Source organism: Macrobrachium rosenbergii, chromosome 43 (genome assembly GCF_040412425.1).
Source record: "Macrobrachium rosenbergii isolate ZJJX-2024 chromosome 43, ASM4041242v1, whole genome shotgun sequence".
Taxonomy (NCBI): Eukaryota; Metazoa; Arthropoda; class Malacostraca; order Decapoda; family Palaemonidae; genus Macrobrachium; species Macrobrachium rosenbergii.
The window spans coordinates 28,684,757-28,704,565 of NC_089783.1; positions in this window are offsets into that span (position 1 = coordinate 28,684,757).

Consider the following 19,809-nt stretch of genomic DNA (forward strand, 5'->3'; position numbering starts at 1 on the left):
AGAGAGAGAGAGAGAGAGAGAGAGAGAAATTTACTGATTCTTTTGTATCCTTTTGTCCAACAGGGTAATCTTTAAGAATGCCCCCAAAATCAAATGATTCATGGGCTACTCGCGGACTGATTTAGATCACCTCATACATAAATTTTTCAGCTATCATTTATATTTTCTTATTTCGTTGTGTATCTTATGATGCCTTCCTACCATAGCCTTCATTTTCATAGAAATGCTACAGCATCTTATATATACTCATCACAGTAATATAATTTGCTATCCCTTTTGTAAATATATTTTCAATATAATTCATTGAGAGCAGTTCGATAGTTGTGTAAGGCTGAGACAGCCCAATGATTGGTCTTTGTGTGCCATCAACTACATGCCCACAAATTTTAATTTTATTCTCCGTGGTATAAGTGGCGTTACATTTACTATGGCCATAGGCGCAAGTACACATGTTTGTGTTGCAAATGCTTATAAATGTACATTTCACTGTATTCATATACATTATGTATTTCCAACAGATAAGGGGAAAAAGCTATTTTCAATAAGAAATTGACGTGTAGGGCCATGCCCTGTCATTGTCTCTAAATATAAGAATTTGATATGTAGACCTATGCCCTGTCATTGTCTCAAAATATAATAAATTAACGTGTAGGCCTATGCCCTGTCATTGCCTCAAAATATAAGAAATTAACGTGTAGGCCTATGCCCAGTCGTTGCCTCAAAATATAAGAAATTAACGTGTAGGCCTATGCCTGTCGTTGCCTCAAAATATAAGAAATTAACGTTTAGGTCTATGCCCTGTCATTGCCTTGAAATATAAGAAATTAACGTGAAGGCCTATGCCCTGTCATTGCCTCAAAATATAAGAAATTGACTTGTAGGCCTAATCACACATTTGACATGCAGGATTATGATGAATTAATACCATAATATCGGAACTGGCTGCATAAGTCTATGTTTCATTTCAGTTAATGTGGTTTATGTGGAATCGCTTATGTAGGCCAACACCAATTAAAAAAAAAAAGGGCAAGATGCTTGTGTATACAGGCTGCGCATGATCAAAATAAAAAAAAGATCCACAGACAGAATGATCCAAGATCTTCATAATGACATATAACTTGATATATCTTTTATCGGAGATATCAATTGCATACTTCACAACTCCGGGAACTCAAATCTATGGTGTCATCATTCGTACACGAAGCTCAACAACACCGAGCGGAGTCAAATCCGTACTGGCAAATTATTCATTTGGACTGTTAACCAGTGCGGTTTCGAGAACTAGCCAATCACTGGCGTGAAGTGGGCGGGGCTTAGCTGCAAAGGGCCGTGGATGTTGTTTTTTTTTTATATAGTAAAGGCCATTAGCATGCAGGGCAGCCAACACTGGTCTTCTCAACGGAAGAAACTCGAGTAAAACGGCCTTCCTTTGGACGATTAGCGCATTCGGGGCGTTTCGGTCGTAAGTCATTTAGGCCATAAGCACGTTTACGTGCAAAATTGTCGCCGTGTTTAGTACCAGCCCCTTGGGGATGTACGTAAAACATGAAATAATCATGGTAAATACCATAAACGTAACGTCTTACATTGTTTTGGATGTTAAGGCCCAAGTGACTTACGGCCGAAACGACCAGGACCGGATTTAGCATGTTCAAGTAACAGTAACATACAGCAGGTTTTTTTTTTTTTTATACGGGGCATTTTGCAATCCTAACAGTGTAATTAAGATAATGATAAATTCCAGATTCGAGCGGTCTGCCTGGTCCTCTAACAAAATCTGCTCGCTTTCCTAAATCTTCCTTATAAAATCGCTATGAATGCATTATAGACTATAACCCAAAGCTTTTGAAACGCTTCAAATGTTTTGCAGTAGGAGATTATATGGTGTTGTATAGATTCCTCGATCGGAGTTTGATTACATCGGTGACCATCCAAGAAAACTTCAATAAAGGAGCACAGATCAATTTGCAAAAGGATTTCTCCAAGGTTGAACTTGCTGGAAGTATGAGCATATATCTTAATTAAAGGTGAGTATTCAATTGATCAACATAAAGCTACAGCACATGAAGATAGAGTTGATTATTCGCCTTCGGGTCGTTTCGGCCGTAAGTCGTGTCGGCCGTAAGCACGTTTACGTGCAAAATGGGCGCCGTGTTTAGTACCAGCCCCTTGGGGATGTACGTAAAACATGAAATAATAATGGTAAATACCATAAACATAACGGTAAATACCATAAACATAGCGTCTTACATTGTTTTGGATGTTACGGCCTAAAGTGACTTACGGCCGAAACGACCAGGACCGGATTATTCAAAGCATTTCTACGGCGAGCACATAACAGTTCCATTATCAGCGGTCTTTGTCTCGGGTCGAATGGATTTCATGGATTTTAATTGCCTCTTAAATTTAATCAAGCAGATCGTTGGAGTTAATTTTGGACAACATGATTGAACTCTCTTTACCTTTGCTGTCGCATTCCTTTGGCGTGGTTTCTAATGCTGAATTCTATTGCATCTTGGCACAAAAAAAGGCACCAGGCACTACAATACTGGTGGCAAAAACTGAAGACTACGCACGCCACTATATCAACCATGCAGGCGGGCCGCTTCGTGTGTAGGCTATGTTGTTAAATCAGCAACAGGAAATTACACAGTTTTTTGCTCTAATCAAATCTTGCTGCGTGATATACTTGTCCAGCGTAATTACCTTCCTCAATACATCCTCGAATAATTAACAAATTATCTCCACGTGTGGCGTTCACATTAACAAATATGCCTTGTAATGGATAGTACCAAGATCATTACTTCACGAGAAACTGCTCCTTATAAAAGAAAAGATTGCTGTGACATAAAGCACGCTTTGAAAACAAATTCGAGACATCGCGTTTTCACTTAAGTATGAATAATACTTGATACTTCGAGTATGAACATTATTCGCAACTCGAAGCTGTCAGCGAAGTAGGTTCGAATCCTCGAACTTGGTAACTTACGGTAAGAGCTCCTGATTTCTTATTGTCTCTGATATGGAAACAACAGCAAAGGACTAAAAGTCGATATGGCTCGAGATTGCAGTCACATTTTGAGGTCACCTGTAATCCAGGTCAAACACTTCAGTTCCATTTTAATGGAAAACTTGAACCAAAGCCTAACATTCCGCATAAATCTGTGGTAATTTTGAAAATGAACTCAAACAAATTCTGTGTTAAATCCATGGAAAGATATTCTGCCTATACACAAACACTGGTCGGAGTCGATACCCATTGTCGTTGTGACGGCGGTTTACGGAAACAACTCTCAGTCAATCAATCAGTTTTAGATAATAACTCATTCTCTCACTTTTCATTTCGTGACGGGTGCCAGACTTAGGCGACTCAGACACTAATTGCTTTTTTTTTAGTTTTCTGTAAAAGAAAACTATTGTGACGGCGTCGTCTGTCCGTCCGCACTTTTTTTTTGTCAGCACGTTTTCTGTCCGCCCTCAGATCTCAAATCTACTGAGGCTAGAGGGCTGCAAATTGGTATGCTGATCATCCACCCTCCAATCATCAACCCCAAATTGCAGTCCTCTAGCCTTAGTAGTTTTTATTTTATTTAAGGGTAAAGTTAGCCATGATCGTGCGTCTGGCAGCGCTATAGGACATGCCACAGCCGGGTCGTGGCTGAAAGGTTCATGGGCCGCGGCTCATGCAGCATTATACTCTGTACAGAAAACTCGATTACGCCGTAGACACCTTCCTCTTGGGAAAAGTAGTTAGTAGGTGGAAAGCTTTGGGACATGTCATTACTTTCAGTTCATAGTAAAAAAAAAAAAAACGTAATCTTTATGACTACACGGAATTTATACGAGAGAGAGAGAGAGAGAGAAATAATTATTTTCATGTCTTGAAAGTGTGAGTGTTTATTATTATTATTTCTTTTCCGGGTGATTTGGTGAGGGGAGAGGAAGAAGTGACATTAGCACCAAGCCATCAAAGGGAGTCACGACATCTGGTTGAAATATTAGACTTAATTCGTGAAATAGAAGACATTCTTTTGACCCAAGTAGTAAATTACGCATGTGGTAGCTAGCCGAATACGGTGGGCTGTAATCAGGAGAGAGAATGCACGAGGCTTGTGAACTCATCTGAAAAGACTTGCTGAGAACCAGAAAGGTTGCAGAACGATATTCTCTGTAAACCGCTTTTCGTGCAGCTGAAGATGTCAACTGGACATGTTTCTCAAGAGCGACCTTGCACTCTAAAAGGACGCCTAGAACTCTGAATGATTTGCGTGTGCTTAAACAAAGTCTGTCAATGGAAATATCTGGGAATTCAAATGTCCCAGACGCGCTAACACCCAGACTTTGAGTGTTGTTAGTTTTTAACTTGATCCATCATAATTTGCATCATGCACTAATCTTAACCAACTCTCCATTCAGAGATTCAGCGACCACAGGTATATAATAAAGCAAAGAGCCAAAATAAATTAGCCTGTCTAGAGCTCACTTTCAGAAGTAGGAAGTTTACGCTTAAGGGCATTGCCACAAGCCTTTTCGGGAGTTTTGTCCCGACTGTTAGTAAATATATTGCTCTTAAAGGAATTTCCCAAGTCATTTTTCAGCAGCTGTAAACAACAGAAGGCCTAAATGGCAGGCTAGACATATTCCTTTTCGCTATTTTGGACACAGGAATGTATCTTGGATAGCATAACTCAATAAAAAATATAAGAAAGTAATTTTGATATATTTGAAGAGATATTTGCACAAAAAGTTAAAATAATAAAAACGCTTACATTTAGAATAATGATTGAGCGTCGGCATGCAATTAAATTAGGTTTAGACAAAATTCTTGTGCTTGCAATTACTATTTTGGTAGTTGGGAGTGAGTCAAAAACACCCAGAGGCAACATATCTCCATCACATCACAAGCAGATTAAATACGAGTTAACGATTTATTTCTAGTCTTAACTACTACTTTATAGGATAATCCAGCGTTTGCCAAAAATTTGTTCTCCACCAACGATCGTTGGCTTGTTTTCCACTTGTTTGTGATATGTATGCGATAAATGCCGATGTGTGTTTATGACTTGTTTTACTGTATTGTGAACGCTCTCTAGGCCGCCTGATGAAAACAGTAAGTTTGCTTATCTACCTTCTTTTTTTTTTTGCGCTCTGATCTAAATTCCAGACAGAAGTATTCAGGGGCGATAGAACAGCTCTCTTTCGAGGGACAAGGCTAGTGGCTTTATCTAAAATGAAGACATAAAACGTGACTAAATATTTAGCTTCAGATCACAATCTGGCAAATTCCCTTAACTGTGTAAACCTCACTAACGTCACTGTACAAGCCTACATACGAAGTGAGGCGATTCTGAACACCTGCGAAGTTGTTGGGCTCTCCTGGGTAAAAGCCTTGTACGAGGATTGCAGGTTGCTCATTATTGTCCAGCCACTGGTTGACGTCTGATGGAGATCTGTGAATTGATGTGAAATACTCGTCTACCTGAAAGTCGAAATAATTTTATGAACAGGGTGAAGAAATCCACAGAAATGCATTGATGTTAATAATGTGTTGGTCTTCAGGAGTTTCTACACTTAATTATTATCCAAAATTGGTTTCACTCTGTTTAAACTGTCCAGCTCCAGTCTTGATCCGTCAATAGCAATTTTTCTCCTGAATCAGAATTCATCCGTCAATAGCAATTTTTCTCCTGAATCAGAATTTTGATTAGTTATTCGCGTGCGTAAGGCTAATAAATCTCTTACCACGCGAGGACACGAAACTATGTGGCCGAGGAAAATTAACTTGAATGCATTATTCGATAAATGCACTGACGCTTTCCGTAACAAAATCTGATCTCCTAAAGAGAATGGCTGTCAATAAGCAATAATGATTTATCACCGATACGCAGTAATAATTATCACAATCATCTCCACAGTTTTTAATCGAAATTTAATCGGGGCAGATATACTTCCTGACTAGTGAATTTCCATGGACCACTGTGGTGGCATCATCAACTACTCGTCAACCCAATCTTCATGTACTACGGTACTCACAAAAGGCATAAGTGATACGCGGCATAAGTTTTCCCAGAGATCAGAAAACCTTTTACCCTAAGGCTTTTCGTTCTCCAACATTCCAGTTACACTTCTTTATTCTTTGTCTCCACTTTCTGCAAGATCTATCTCATTAATACATTCCTTCGATGAGATTATCTTCTCGAGTCTCCTCACAGAATATCTCTAGACACTGACGACAAAAATAAAACAAAGGAAAAAAGGAGAACTGTGTAAGCTTTGCGCGTACCTGATAAAGAACGTGCAGAAGAATGGCGTGGGTTTGGTCGTAGGTAACGGTTGGATTGGCCCCCATACTCTGGCACATTTTCTTAACGTCATTCCAGGTGCCGGAGTTGTTAGTCATGAGGATGACCTTATTATTGAAATTGTAGGCGAAGTAAGTCACCAGAGTCGCTGGCGCTAAGGTAATACCGACAAGGCTCTTCAGGGGCGGGAGAATGTGGCACTCGCTGGTCGTAGTGTCGTGCATAAAGAGCCAACACTGAGGTGCGGCTTCGCATATTGCGGAGCACCTGTGATTAAAGGTAATAAAAGGTCAGGCGACACATATCTCTTCTATATACATAAAAATGGATGTATGTATTTGTGAATGTGTGTATGTTCCAGAATAATTCTGAAAGGCATTGAGCAGTTTCAGCCAAACTTAGTATGCATAATATGACTTACCAGCTGGGAAAGAATACTGTGGGGGTAAGACATCACTACACCAAAGGGCGTGGGGGTGGGAAAGGGGTGACATGTAAAAATAACCGAAAACAACAGATATTCATGTCTACTCTATAGTTTTTGAGGTCGCTGAGATGAATAGTGACACTCCCAATGCCCTTTAAGTCCAAGTTCAGCCCCAATAGGAGGGGGCGAGTGAGAAGGGGGTGAAAAATAAAATGTCAAAATTGACAGATATTAGTGTCTAATCCACAGTTTTCGAGGTCATTGAGATGAATAGTGATACTTCCAATGCCCTTAAAGTCCAAGTTCAGCCCCGATAGGAACGGGGGGTGAGAAGGGGTGAAATATAAAATGTCAAAAATGCTGGGCAATGTAATCAAAGGAACTATCTTCACAGGAAAGGAAGAGATTGAGAGAGAGGGAGAGGAAGTGAGAGAGAGAGAGTGAGAGGGAGAGGAAGTGAGAGAGAGAGAGTAGTGGGGTGTTAGGGAAGAGAAAGAGAGAGAGGACGTGAGAGAGAGAGTATGGGGGTGTTAGGGAGAAGAGAGAGAGAGAGAGAGTAGAGGAGGTGTTAAGGAGGAGAAAGAGGGAAAGAGTGAGTGAGAGTTGGAGAAAGAGAGAGAGAAAGAGGGAGAGGAAGTGAGAGAGAGAGAGAGAGAGAATAGAGAGGGTGATAGGGAGGAGAAAGAGGGAAAGAGTGAGGGAGACTTGGGGAGAGGGAGAGAGTTTATCGGTTGTCATTCAGAGTTTTCCTGGGCAGCGCTGGGTTGGTCAGCTAGTTCTATCTATATATATAAAAATGGATATAAGTGTGTGTGTGTATGTTCCCAAATAACTCTGAAACGCATTGAGCAATTTCAACAAAACTTGGTATACATATGGCTTACTATCTGGGAAAGAATATTGTGGGGGTAAGATATCACTGGCACCAAAGGGGGCGAGGGCGGGAAGGGGGTGACATGTAAAAATAACCGAAAACGACAGATATTAGTGCCTAATCCACAGTTGTTGAAGTCGCTGAGATGTATAGTGACACTCCAGATGCCCTTTAAGTCCAGATTCAGCCCCGACAGGAATAGGGGGTGAGAAGGGGTGAAAAATAAAATGTCAAAAATGCTGGGCAATGTAACTGACGCAACTATCTTAACAGGAGAGGGAAGGAGTGAGAGAGAGAGTGAGTGAGAGGGAGAGGAAGTGAGAGAGAGAACGCCCGCCACACTCGACACAAGTGGGAGGTATTGAGGACTAAAACGCAACAACGGACTGACCCGTTTCTAATAAACGACAACCGCTTTCTACATATTACCAACGTCAACTTGCCACTCATGTATATACTGTAAATATATATACACTTTTCATTATTTACTGTCCACATCCTACCGTGATCAGGATTACAGGGTTTGTTAATCAAATTTTGTGGTTTTTTCTTCTAAACAGTCTTTTATGGTCCTTTATATCTTCATATATATATATATATATATATATATATATATATATATATATATATATATATATATATATATATATATATATATATATATATATATATATATATATATATATATATATATATATATATATATATATATATATATATATATATATATATATATATATTACATATATGTAGATATATTATATATATATATATATATATATATATATATATATATATGTAGATATATATATATATATATATATATATGTATATATATGTATATATATATATATATGTATATATATGTATATATATATATATATATATATATATATATATATATATATATATATATATATATATATATATATATATATATATATATATATATATATATATATATATATATATATATATATATATATATATGTATATATATATATATATATATATATATATATATATATTTATAACGTGCATGCACGATGCAAGCTCCTCGATGCAATCAATAGTAAAAGAAGTAAAGTAAGATATTAGAGATGCATTAAAGACCACCAGAGTAGCAGAACCAGAAGTCGTGAAAACACTCCCCTACCAATTAGCAATTTGCTGCTGTAGACAACTCTCGTGATACGACTCCGCCTAGGACTCCTCCTCTCCCAGCTCTTAATGTCCCTTCATTGTTCCCTCTCTATCAAAGTGTTTTGCTGTTGTCCGATTTCCATTTCAGCCAAGCCTTACCCGCCAACGTAAACCAGCGAAGTTAGAAAATCTAACGGTATTCGCCCAGAAACAGGCAACAAAGAAAGCGCGGGGGTTTGGCAGGATATAGGGAAAGGTCAGGGGTCACAAATGAGACAGAAATACGTGAGCCACCATCAAGGTAGAATCCTTGCCGGTTGGACCTCCGACCCCCCCTCCCCTCTCCCACACAGTCAACTCTGTCGTGCTTCTCGGATCCCATCCACCACTGATCCCTTGTCTTCAAAAGCAAAGTCTGGCTTTATCATCAAGACATCTTGTCCAGCACACAAAGGTACAGTTGAAACTGGAGTTTGTTCGACGCACAAATGTACTACTTTATTTCACATTGCTCTTAATTTCTCAATCTACAGTCTATTTCTTTGAGTGAATTCCCTCTCAGCCTTCAGCATTCCCAAGCTGAACGTGTAATCATTTTTGCAATCGAGCGACAGTGCATTTTGTATTGCAGAATAGGTGATTTGTGCCACTGTGTGCCCAACTGTTATCCACGGTGCCATTCCCATCTTCCGACTTTGAGAAGATCCCTTCAAGATATTTACATCTGAAGATTATTTATTTATTGTCTGCCGCAAGATATCATTACCATTACATCTAGTAGAAGAGGTTCCTTACATTCAGTGTGATCATCTTCACTGCATGTTTTGTGTTATCTTAAGACTGTGGAGAGTTTAGCCCACATTTGATCTTGCTAGTACATACCACTATTTGTTATTGTGAACTAACGTAATTACAGTGCCATGGGGCTACAGTAGTAGTAGTCAAGCTCCTGTGTAGACTTCTTCTGATCTTATTAATTATAATATCTTAAGTGAGTCCCTGAATTTCTCTTAAATTCCATTTTACGTACTGTTAAATTACTTTCCTAAGCTGTTTACATGTGTAGTCCAATTATTGTTATATGTCGTTGAAAGTTGTATAAGAAATAGCAATCACATTCCCGGACTGCACTTGTAAGAATATACATATATATATATATATATATATATATATATATATATATATATATATATATATATATATATATATATATATATAATACACACACACACACACACACACACACACACACACACACACACATATATATATATATATACAAAGGGCCATAAAAATGCTATATACACGTTGTAACCATATATTTCAGGTAAGTCTTCCATATCCCTGTTCACTGATGAAATATGGACAAATATGTGACGAGAGTATATATGAGGCATATGCAGATGTGGCAGTGCGACGTTGGTAGTACGTAGTTGACTATTGACCCGGGATGGCTAGAAAAAAGGTTATTCCCTTGTGTTTTGGGCGTTGCTAGCTCCTGTCTGCGTCGGGTCGGTGAGCGTATCAATGGAGCACCTTCTTGAGAAGAGGCCTTAGGATTTACTTGTTGTGAAATCCGATATCCACTGTCCTCCTGACAGGTCCTTATTTTTGGTTTGACTGATGATGGCAGAGTCCATGAATTTAATAAAGTAAAGCTCCGTCTTGTTGAAACATCAAAGAGATAACCGAATATGTCAAATGTAACGATCCATTTATTTTCCACTATCCCAAATCCACCGAAAGTTCACTCATTAACGTACGTTTATATAAAAACATGCAGACGTCGGTGTTTATAAGATTCCATGCAATAACTCTATTGAAATTCACATTGGGGATACTGGTAGATCTTGTCCACAAATATTAATTAGCATAAGGAACCAGTAAGTTATGTTTCAGAGAACTCGGTGATTTTCACACACATGAGGGATACTTGCCATACTATAAACTGGGGTTGGGCTAAAATGTTTATTAGAAGTAGCTTTTAGTACAAAAAAGAAGATTCTGGAGTTTGCCATTACCAGTCAAACTGACAATGTGAATCTGTCAGGAGGTCACTGGAAATCGGATTTCACCCAAGAGTTAATCGTAAGACCTATTCCCAAGCAAGTGTTTCTGCGGTTATGCCAACCAGACTCTACACAGGTAGGAGCTACGAGGACCCAAACACAACAATGGACTGACCCGTTTCCATCCAAGGACATGAACCGCCTTCTACATACCACCAACGTCCCCTTGCCATGCCTGCATATGCCGTATTTATACACTTGTCACTTACCAACATTCCATATTCGCCGGTGACAAGGATTGCAGGAGTTTGTTAATCGAAATATGTGGTTTTCTCCTGTATATAGTAATATATATATATATATATATATATATATATATATATATATATATATATATATATATATATATATATATTAGAAAAAGCATGTTTTTTTTTTTTTTGTTTTTTTCTGTTTTTCGGTTTTTTCCTTGCATCCAATTTCTATATTTTTGAAGACCTTACTTATAGTTACCATGGACTTATGATGTTATTTGAGACTCACACCTTCCTTTTAGATTAGAGGAACTAGAGGAATCATACAGTTTTCATACCTCTGAATCTGATACATGTATGATACAAGTTTCAGTTGAACATGATACTGAAAACGTATATGTCTTGTATCATACATACTCTTAAGGAACTGTTGCCAATCATACAGTTGTCATACCTCTCTTCTTGTTCAAATACATTGGCACTGAAATAATTGACTCCCGTACCTCATGGTTTCAAGATATTAAAAATTAACAATAAAACTTGTTTGATAATTGAAAATTTCAATGTTCAAATGTGAAATATTGAAATTATAACGATATGAATGTTGTTAAGTGGGTGATGGTTGAGATACTATTAGTTTTCCTTACTTTCCCTAGTTTTTATTTTTCACACTAATAGATTTTTCTTTCCAGTGTTAAAAATCCTTGTTACCCAAGCTCTAGACACAATATAAGCGCAGTTAGCCAGCTTTTGTACTTTATGAAGCAATAGAATGTGATTAAATTTTTAACAATTAAAAAAAAAAAAAAAAATTTGGCCTGTTTTTTTTCAGGCTGTCTTTTTTCGCTTTTTTTCGAAAAATAAACAAGCTTGTTTTTTTTCGGGTTGCAACCCTAGTTGGCAGTATTATAAAAATTCCAGGTCGAGCTTGGCTGTGAAGAAGTGGTGGAAAGCCAAGCTCGACCTGTACAATACTGCCAACTCAACTATTACGCCGAACTCTGTCAAATTTAAGTTGTATCTTTACAATACCAAGTTTTATCATGACTCTACCATATCTCTGTTAACCATTGAGATTTGTACCAAAGAGAAACATATTGGACAACATATATATATGTGTGTGTGTGTCTGTGTGTGTGTACATTATATATATATATATATATATATATATATATATATATATATATATATATATATATATATAATCATGAATTTACAAATGTTATTTATCAAATTCACGCTACCTCGGGAATATCTCCGATGGAGAATTATCACCGAAGGGGAATTTATATAAGTGATAAATGAATTGGTACCAAGAGAGGCGTAGTGGTAACGTCTACTGGAGTCGCTGAATAGGCCCGTGTCAAGGGTTCGTGTCCCGACGGGTACCAGTTCATTCACTTATATCAATTCCCCTTCTGTGATAATTCTCCATCGGAGATATTCCTGAGGTAGCGTGAATTTGATATTAAGCGACATTTGTAGCTTCATGATTGTATATAAATCACGGTGTGATAAAAATTTCATATATATATATATATATATATATATATATATATATATATATATATATATATATATATATATATATATATATATATATATATATATATATATACGAGTATATATATATATATATATTTTTTTTTTTTTTTAACGATCATGTTATGCAGTGAATAAGTATGAGATTCACTGATCGGGATTATGAAAGAGAGAGAGAGAGAGAGAGCGAGAGACGATGTTGATAGTTTAAAATGATGAGCCATGAGACCAAGTAAATTGAAGTGTAACCATAACAAACCTCCAAGATGTGGGAAAGGAAGGAGGAGTTAGAGGAAAGGTTATGAAGCGAAAAGGTCAGCAAAATTGACCTGATTTGTCCTTGCCAAAAGTGGGAGTTAAGATTGAACCATTAAGAGTAAAGTAGACGTCCTCAAGGAGGCGGAGTTTTATTCAACATAGGTCCAGAGTTCATTCTGATCAATTTTTAGTGAGAGTTATTTTGAAACCCATTTGGGTAGGGTCTGTGTCACTCAACTCTCTGACATCAAGAAATTTCTAAGTCCAGTGTGGCTGGCCGTGTGAAATAGTTTAGTGTTAAGAATAAATGAATGAAAAACCGTGCCCGGCGAAATACTTACCCTACTCCTAAAAAGAGAAAGTATTAATAGACAATTTCAACCTAACTTACCGAGTCCCCTACGTTATTATCAAGTGAAAGTCAACAGACAGAAACGGAGTTATTCATATGTGGTGCAACGCAATACAAATAAAAGTGCACCGCATAACAATCATTCTTATGCTCACCTGACCCTTGTCTTCACTCCAAAGTTCTGGTAAAGAGCGTCGACTTTCGTTCCTCCGTTGTACATGATCTTGTATTGTCGGAATCCTTCACAGAGACATATCGCTTCCCACAGGACGAGAGTCGTCATGCAGAGCAGTAGGAGAGCGCCTCTCATCATCGTCGTGAATGCTGGAAACAGACTTGCTTTTCCGTTAGTGATTCATTGTGTTGTCGTGCTCAGCATTCCAAGTCATTTTCTCCTCTTTAAATATAAATGAATGTGTTGAAGTTTACTTGGGAATCTTAGACAGCTACGTATTTGAAGTGGGGCCTTGTTAAAATCAACTTGGAGTTATCTAACCTCAGCTTCGTCTCATAAATACTGTATAGATGAAATAAATTACCTGTAACATAATGCAATTCATCACTTCTCCTAAGTCCCTTACCTGAAACCGATGAACAAAGCTGCTGAGGTCTAGTCTTCACGTGCTGTCTCCCTCAACTGGAAATCTCATACAGAATTTGCAAAGGGAATGCCAGTTAATTCACCACGTCTTCGTTCATTACCATGAAACCAAAAATGGAAGCAGACGTTCACCAATAATAGAGTATCTGCATGCAAGGAATCCGTATGCTATTCAGGGGCCACTTTTAAAGCACTGGTAGAAGCTCGAAGCAACCTGGGATTTCCAATCAAGAGCATTTAATAACTTCGTGAGAAAGTGCATACGGATAACTGCTTTTCGTGTTTGCATTAATTGCTTCAGTTTTTCTTCACTCGTGTCCGTGAGTTCGAGTTACAAGTGAAAATTATAAACGGTTACAAAAAGAAATGGTCACCGAAGGCAATTATAGTCTCGTGTTACCTCTCAAATGCCTATATCAAATTTCAGGTTATTTTCTCTTAAATTACACAGATCGATGTAACCTTTGTTTTCGAAGTTCAGCTCGAAATATCTAATAAGCCACTTGAGGTGTTAATTCAGATTGATTACAGTTTTGACCGAAGCAGATTCCCATCAGCAACTAAGAAAACCAGACAAAATATTATGATCGAGAGAGAGAGAGAGAGAGATTCCCCTCAGAAAAAAAAAAGATAATTTTGACACTGTTTTCAGTGAATTGTTCATAAAAGCTTTGTCCGTACAAATACAGCCTAAGCACCGAAGTAATAACGAATACAGTGGGACCAGGAAAGGGAACTGGAGAACTGTTGAAGTAAGGAAGGTAGAAGATCACTGCAGAACATTTGGGAGAGAGGAAACTCCGTGGAAACAAACTTTGTTATGTATAACAGAATCGTTGAACTATCGAAAGTGAAGTATAGATAAGATGACTTCGAGGAACTGAAAAAAAGAAAAAAAAAAAAACAGGAACCGCTGAGATGAACTGTTGGCATTCTATGCGGAGTGAGGAGAGCGTATGAGTGACAGGTAAGAAGCAGGATACAGCAGTTCCATCCTACATCCATCACTTAAAGGACGGGCCGTGTGATGCCAGTCACTTATGAAGGGAGACTTGACTGCACGGCAAAGTCGTTGAATAGAGATTATTAGAATTTAATCGTGTTGGATTTGAGCGTATAAAAGGAAAAATAAATAAAGTAGTCGATGCCCTTTCAAGAAACCCGGTCGCAGGTGTCATGACACGGAATCGAAGACGGAGGGAGGAAGCTACGCCTTCACGGAATGGCGCGCATGATGATGAAAGCCAGGCTGAATATGTTGGAATTGAAGGCTAACATTCGGGGTACATGCAAGGACGAGGTTTGTGATATCTGCAGAGTGGAGGAGGACAGCAGCGAACATTCATTCAGTTGTAAAACCCTACAAAACACAAAAGAATTTGGCATTGCTTTAGAGACCCTGAAATCCCTAACAGAAAACTGACTAGCCCTGAAAATTAAGAGTTTTGTTAACCTGGGAAGCACTGGTGGTCAAAGCCAATAGCATGGCACTGCCTGAGTTGGAAAAAATTAAAGGGGGGAGGGGGGTGGGTTAAAAGTAAAGCAGAAATTTATTGACAATATTTAGTAATTAGTTTAGAAACACCTCTAACTTTTTGGAGTTTCTTGTTGGAGAAAAGGGTAATGGTCAAGGATTAAAATAAACAGTTTGGTGTACTATTAAATAAAGTCAGGCTAAAAGCGCTTAAAATTGTAAATAAAAGGGGCGGGGGGAGAATTCAGTTCAAAGAGTGTATTAAACAGTATGAAAGAGAGAGGTGTAAAGTAAAACTGCATCAAGTTAAAAAAAAAAAAAAAAAAGCTCTGCACCCCACGCGAATAGTGGTGTTCCCTCCACTGTGTTTGTTGGATAAGCGCTTAGGAACCAGGAACCAGGCCAAATTAATCCGGACACTGTAGAAAGAAAACGGGATTATCGTTAGGTCGACGAAGGAGAGAAGTTGAACGGTTACGGGCAATGTTTTAGTTAAAAAGGAATGCAATGAGGTTCCGTCGTAATTAATTATTATTCTCTTGGGTATTTTAAACTTAGCGTATATTTTTTTCTCTTTTTTATATGCTACGTACGTCGTATGTATTTTTTCTCCTCTTAGGGGCCGTTCAAAAATTGCGTAACACTTTTTTTGGTAATTTTTTACCACCCCTTCCCCCTATTCACGCATCATAACACATGTCCAGACGCCCCCTATAAAAATTATGCAACATCAGCTAGTACCTCTCCCCCAGCCCCCGAATTAGTATGTTTCCTTTTTTTAATGCAATAATATAAAGTCTAACCTAATGCCTGGAAATTATTACCTTTAAATTTTTTGAAGACTTACTTTTATGTTATGACATTAAAGAATCACAGAGAAATTTGAAATGAAAATGTTCTCTTATGCCATTTACTTAATTTCCTAGGTAATTTAATTGGCAATTCTGATATTATTCTTTAATTAATCACAACCCGTCGTGGGAAGCAAGAACTGGGGAATGTTGCATTGCAATGCTAATATTGCATACTAAGCTTTCCTTAAGTGTGTGAATTTTTCTTACCTGAAAGCTAGTTTTAAAGACCATTTACTAGATGTTTTTAAGCACTGTAGTGTAGATGAGTGTATGTAGCTATTAATGATTTACAGGAGGAAATTTTTCAGGGAAACTATGGTGATAACCAATAAGAATCACACGTTACTTGTGTACAGCTTATTTATTGTTTTGATATGTACATATCGGTTATTCCATTGCTAGGTGTAGACATTTTATTTTTTTGTATTAATGTTTGCTTTGTTGTTGCTTCTTGCGGTAGATGTTGAAATGTTTTGGACACGTAATACCTTGTTGTAAGACTTTATATGTTTTGTTGCAATGCTGTGGTAAGTTTGCAGCGTTAGAGGGATAATTGAATACAGAAAGGCATTCCAACCTCTGGCCGAGGTGGTCCTTGTAAACCAAGTGTTCAGGTAGCAACGCTTAAATTGTAAGTGTCCGTGCATATCGCGATGGTGGCGTATACAAAACGAATAAAAGAAAGCCTAAGGACATTTGAAAGTAGTGTTGGACGGCCATATATTAATTGGCGAGGTAGGACAAAACCAAATGAAATAAGCGAGGAACTCGCTGTAGCTTGATGTGCGGACATCCGGTTTTAACTATAGATGCGGGTGTAGGACCCGTCCTCCGTCTCGTTGGGATATATATGGCTTTTGTTCATTCTTGTCGGAAAGTAAATGGGACAAAAGACAATAAGAACGTAGCGAGAAGAGTAGACACGAACATAATAGAGGTTATCATTGGGAACGACGGGGCGTCCCTTAGTTTTGTGGAAAAATCCTTCGGAAAGAACAAGATGTTGAGAGTCCACTAAATTTATATCATGAAAAGACAATATAAAATAGACTACTGCGTGACAAATTTAAGGTAATTTGGTAACCCGGCCCTCCCCACACCAAAACCCAACCGCGAAAGGGGGCGGCCCATATAACCGTGCGTCGAGGGGCACGAAGACAATGTGAGTGTGGCGAGGGGGGTGTAGACCATATGAATATACCCGATGGGGCAGGCCGCTGCTATGTGAAGCCTGGTGGTACTATTATGGGACAGAAGTTTTCAAATGAAGACAGTGGACAACTAAACCAGACAAGCGGCGAATGAGGCGTCGATCCTAAATCTAAATTATACAGTAGGTTGAATGAAGTCCTTAAAACTGTAGAAGTGTCGCAGCTTCCAGTGAGGTATTCGTCTATATAACGAGCGTGCTATGTATCCGCGTGGCGGAAAATGAGTGATACTCCGCCAAGTAGGAGAATCGAGTGGTATTCGTGGCATAACGCAAGTGGGAATGACGGGAAATCTCAAACAATGTGATTATAACGACCCCTGCCTGAGACAACAGACCTATAAGTGGTATACAAAGTCAGGACAGACTGTGATGAGGTGAATTTTGATTAAAATCAAATTCCATTTGTTTGTTTTTTTTTTTTTTTTTTTTTTTTTTTTTTGAGGAACTAGGAATATAAGTAATTTGCATGAGTTAACGCAGGGACTGAACTTATGTTTCTTGAGAGGTTTTCTTGGCACTGAATGTTTGCTTTATTATTTTCGTTTGTAACCCTTTGCATTGGAGACGCCCTCGTCGCGAATATATTGCGAATTTTAAAACTGAGTGTTAGGACCGTGGCCATATACTACGAGGACATGTCCAAGCTGAGAGGGGAGCAGGTTATCTGTATGTATGTATATATATATGTATATATATATATATATATATATATATATATATATATATATATATATATATATATGCATATATATTTGTATTTATATATGTGTATATATATGCAAATTTCGTTGAATTCTATGGCTTTTTGATTGTTGGCCAACTTCTTATTAATTTGACAATGTTTTCTGAATCTTCTACGTTCTTCCAAATTTAGCTGATGGACAAAAAAAACGAAGTTTAACTCTCTGTTCCATTTATTATAAACACAACACCACAGCTGTTCCGTCACTCGTCGTGACCCCTTCAAAGTGTATAATCTGGACATGTTGTTGTTGTTTCAGATTTAGCTGGCCTTGTGCCAGCACGGGCTCTTGCTCCCAGAGCAGCCCGTAACTCTATGTTGATGAGTCTGTGAGATGGTTAGGTTAATCTGGACATAGCGTCTTGTTGTTTTGTCACAGTGTGCGGACGGATGTGTAGCGTCCAAAACAATATTAATACAACAATAAATCATTATAATCTCAATAAGTACAAAATAAACAATTTTAATTTTTTCACAATTATTAAAGTTACAATACAATAGAATTTATATTAAAAACATAATTTACGTTGTGAAAAATAATGAAAACAAAATCACGCGTTCTGGCGGCAACAAACAAAACAGAAATGGAAATGCAGGTATACGGATTACGGGGATGGGAGGAGTTGAAAGGTGTGGGGGGGGTGGGTGTCAAGGCGAGAGAAAGCGTGTGATTTAAAAGATGTTGATGGTGCTTCTTATATTGGCGTTGTATGTTGTAGGGCTTCTGCTAGATGGGAGTGATCTTTCCGCTTCTAGTTGTCTGTTCAATGTAGGCTTATGTCATAAAATGCAAACAGATTCAGCTATGATTAATCTATGGCGACTATGTTCTGTGTAGATGGTATGCGTATTCTCCACTAGCTCTTGTGTCGCGGGTTTGCGGTTGTGATGGTCTATGTAGTGTTGGTGGATGGATCCATTATTTCGATGGGCCTGTAGGCATCTTTTTAGTGTGAACGAAGTTAGACCAACGTACGTTTTTTCGGAGAACTGGCATATCCTCTCTGGGCAGGTAAAGCGGCAAACGACGTTGGTACTGTCTTCCTTGTCTGGGTTCGGGCTGGTATTGTTTCTCATGATGAGAGAAGCTGTCAGGTTCGGTTTGCAGTAAACGCGTACATGGACCTGTTTAGGTGTTATTCCTCTCTGAATGATATTGGCGATCGCCATTTTCTCTTCCTCGAATCTATCGTTGTGTTCGGTTCGATGATAAATGATGATATTTTTCTCGTGATCGCCTGGTTTTCTGGTGTCGTTGGTCGTCAGTCAGCGGGAGCTGTGACAATTTAACGTAACCGTCTTTGCCTTCGCTTTTTCGCACTGGCCCTCCATTTCATATGATTAATTTCTCACTATGCCTTGCACTGGTCTTTCTTGTATGTTTTTCTATTTCAATCTCGCTTGCTCATATATAAATATATGCATATATATATATATATATATATATATATATATATATATATATATATATATATATATATATATATATATATATATATATATATATACATACATATATATATATATATATATATATATATATACATAAACATATATGTGTGTGTATTATATATATATATATATATATATATATATATATATATATATATATATATATATATATATATATATATATCAATGACTAATATCCGAGTTAGTAATTGATATCAGTATTCTAGTAATGAAAAGTTCCGATGGCATATATGCAAGACAACTGTCACTGAATCATAACTGATCCTGACAGTCAAAAAAACTTCCTCTATA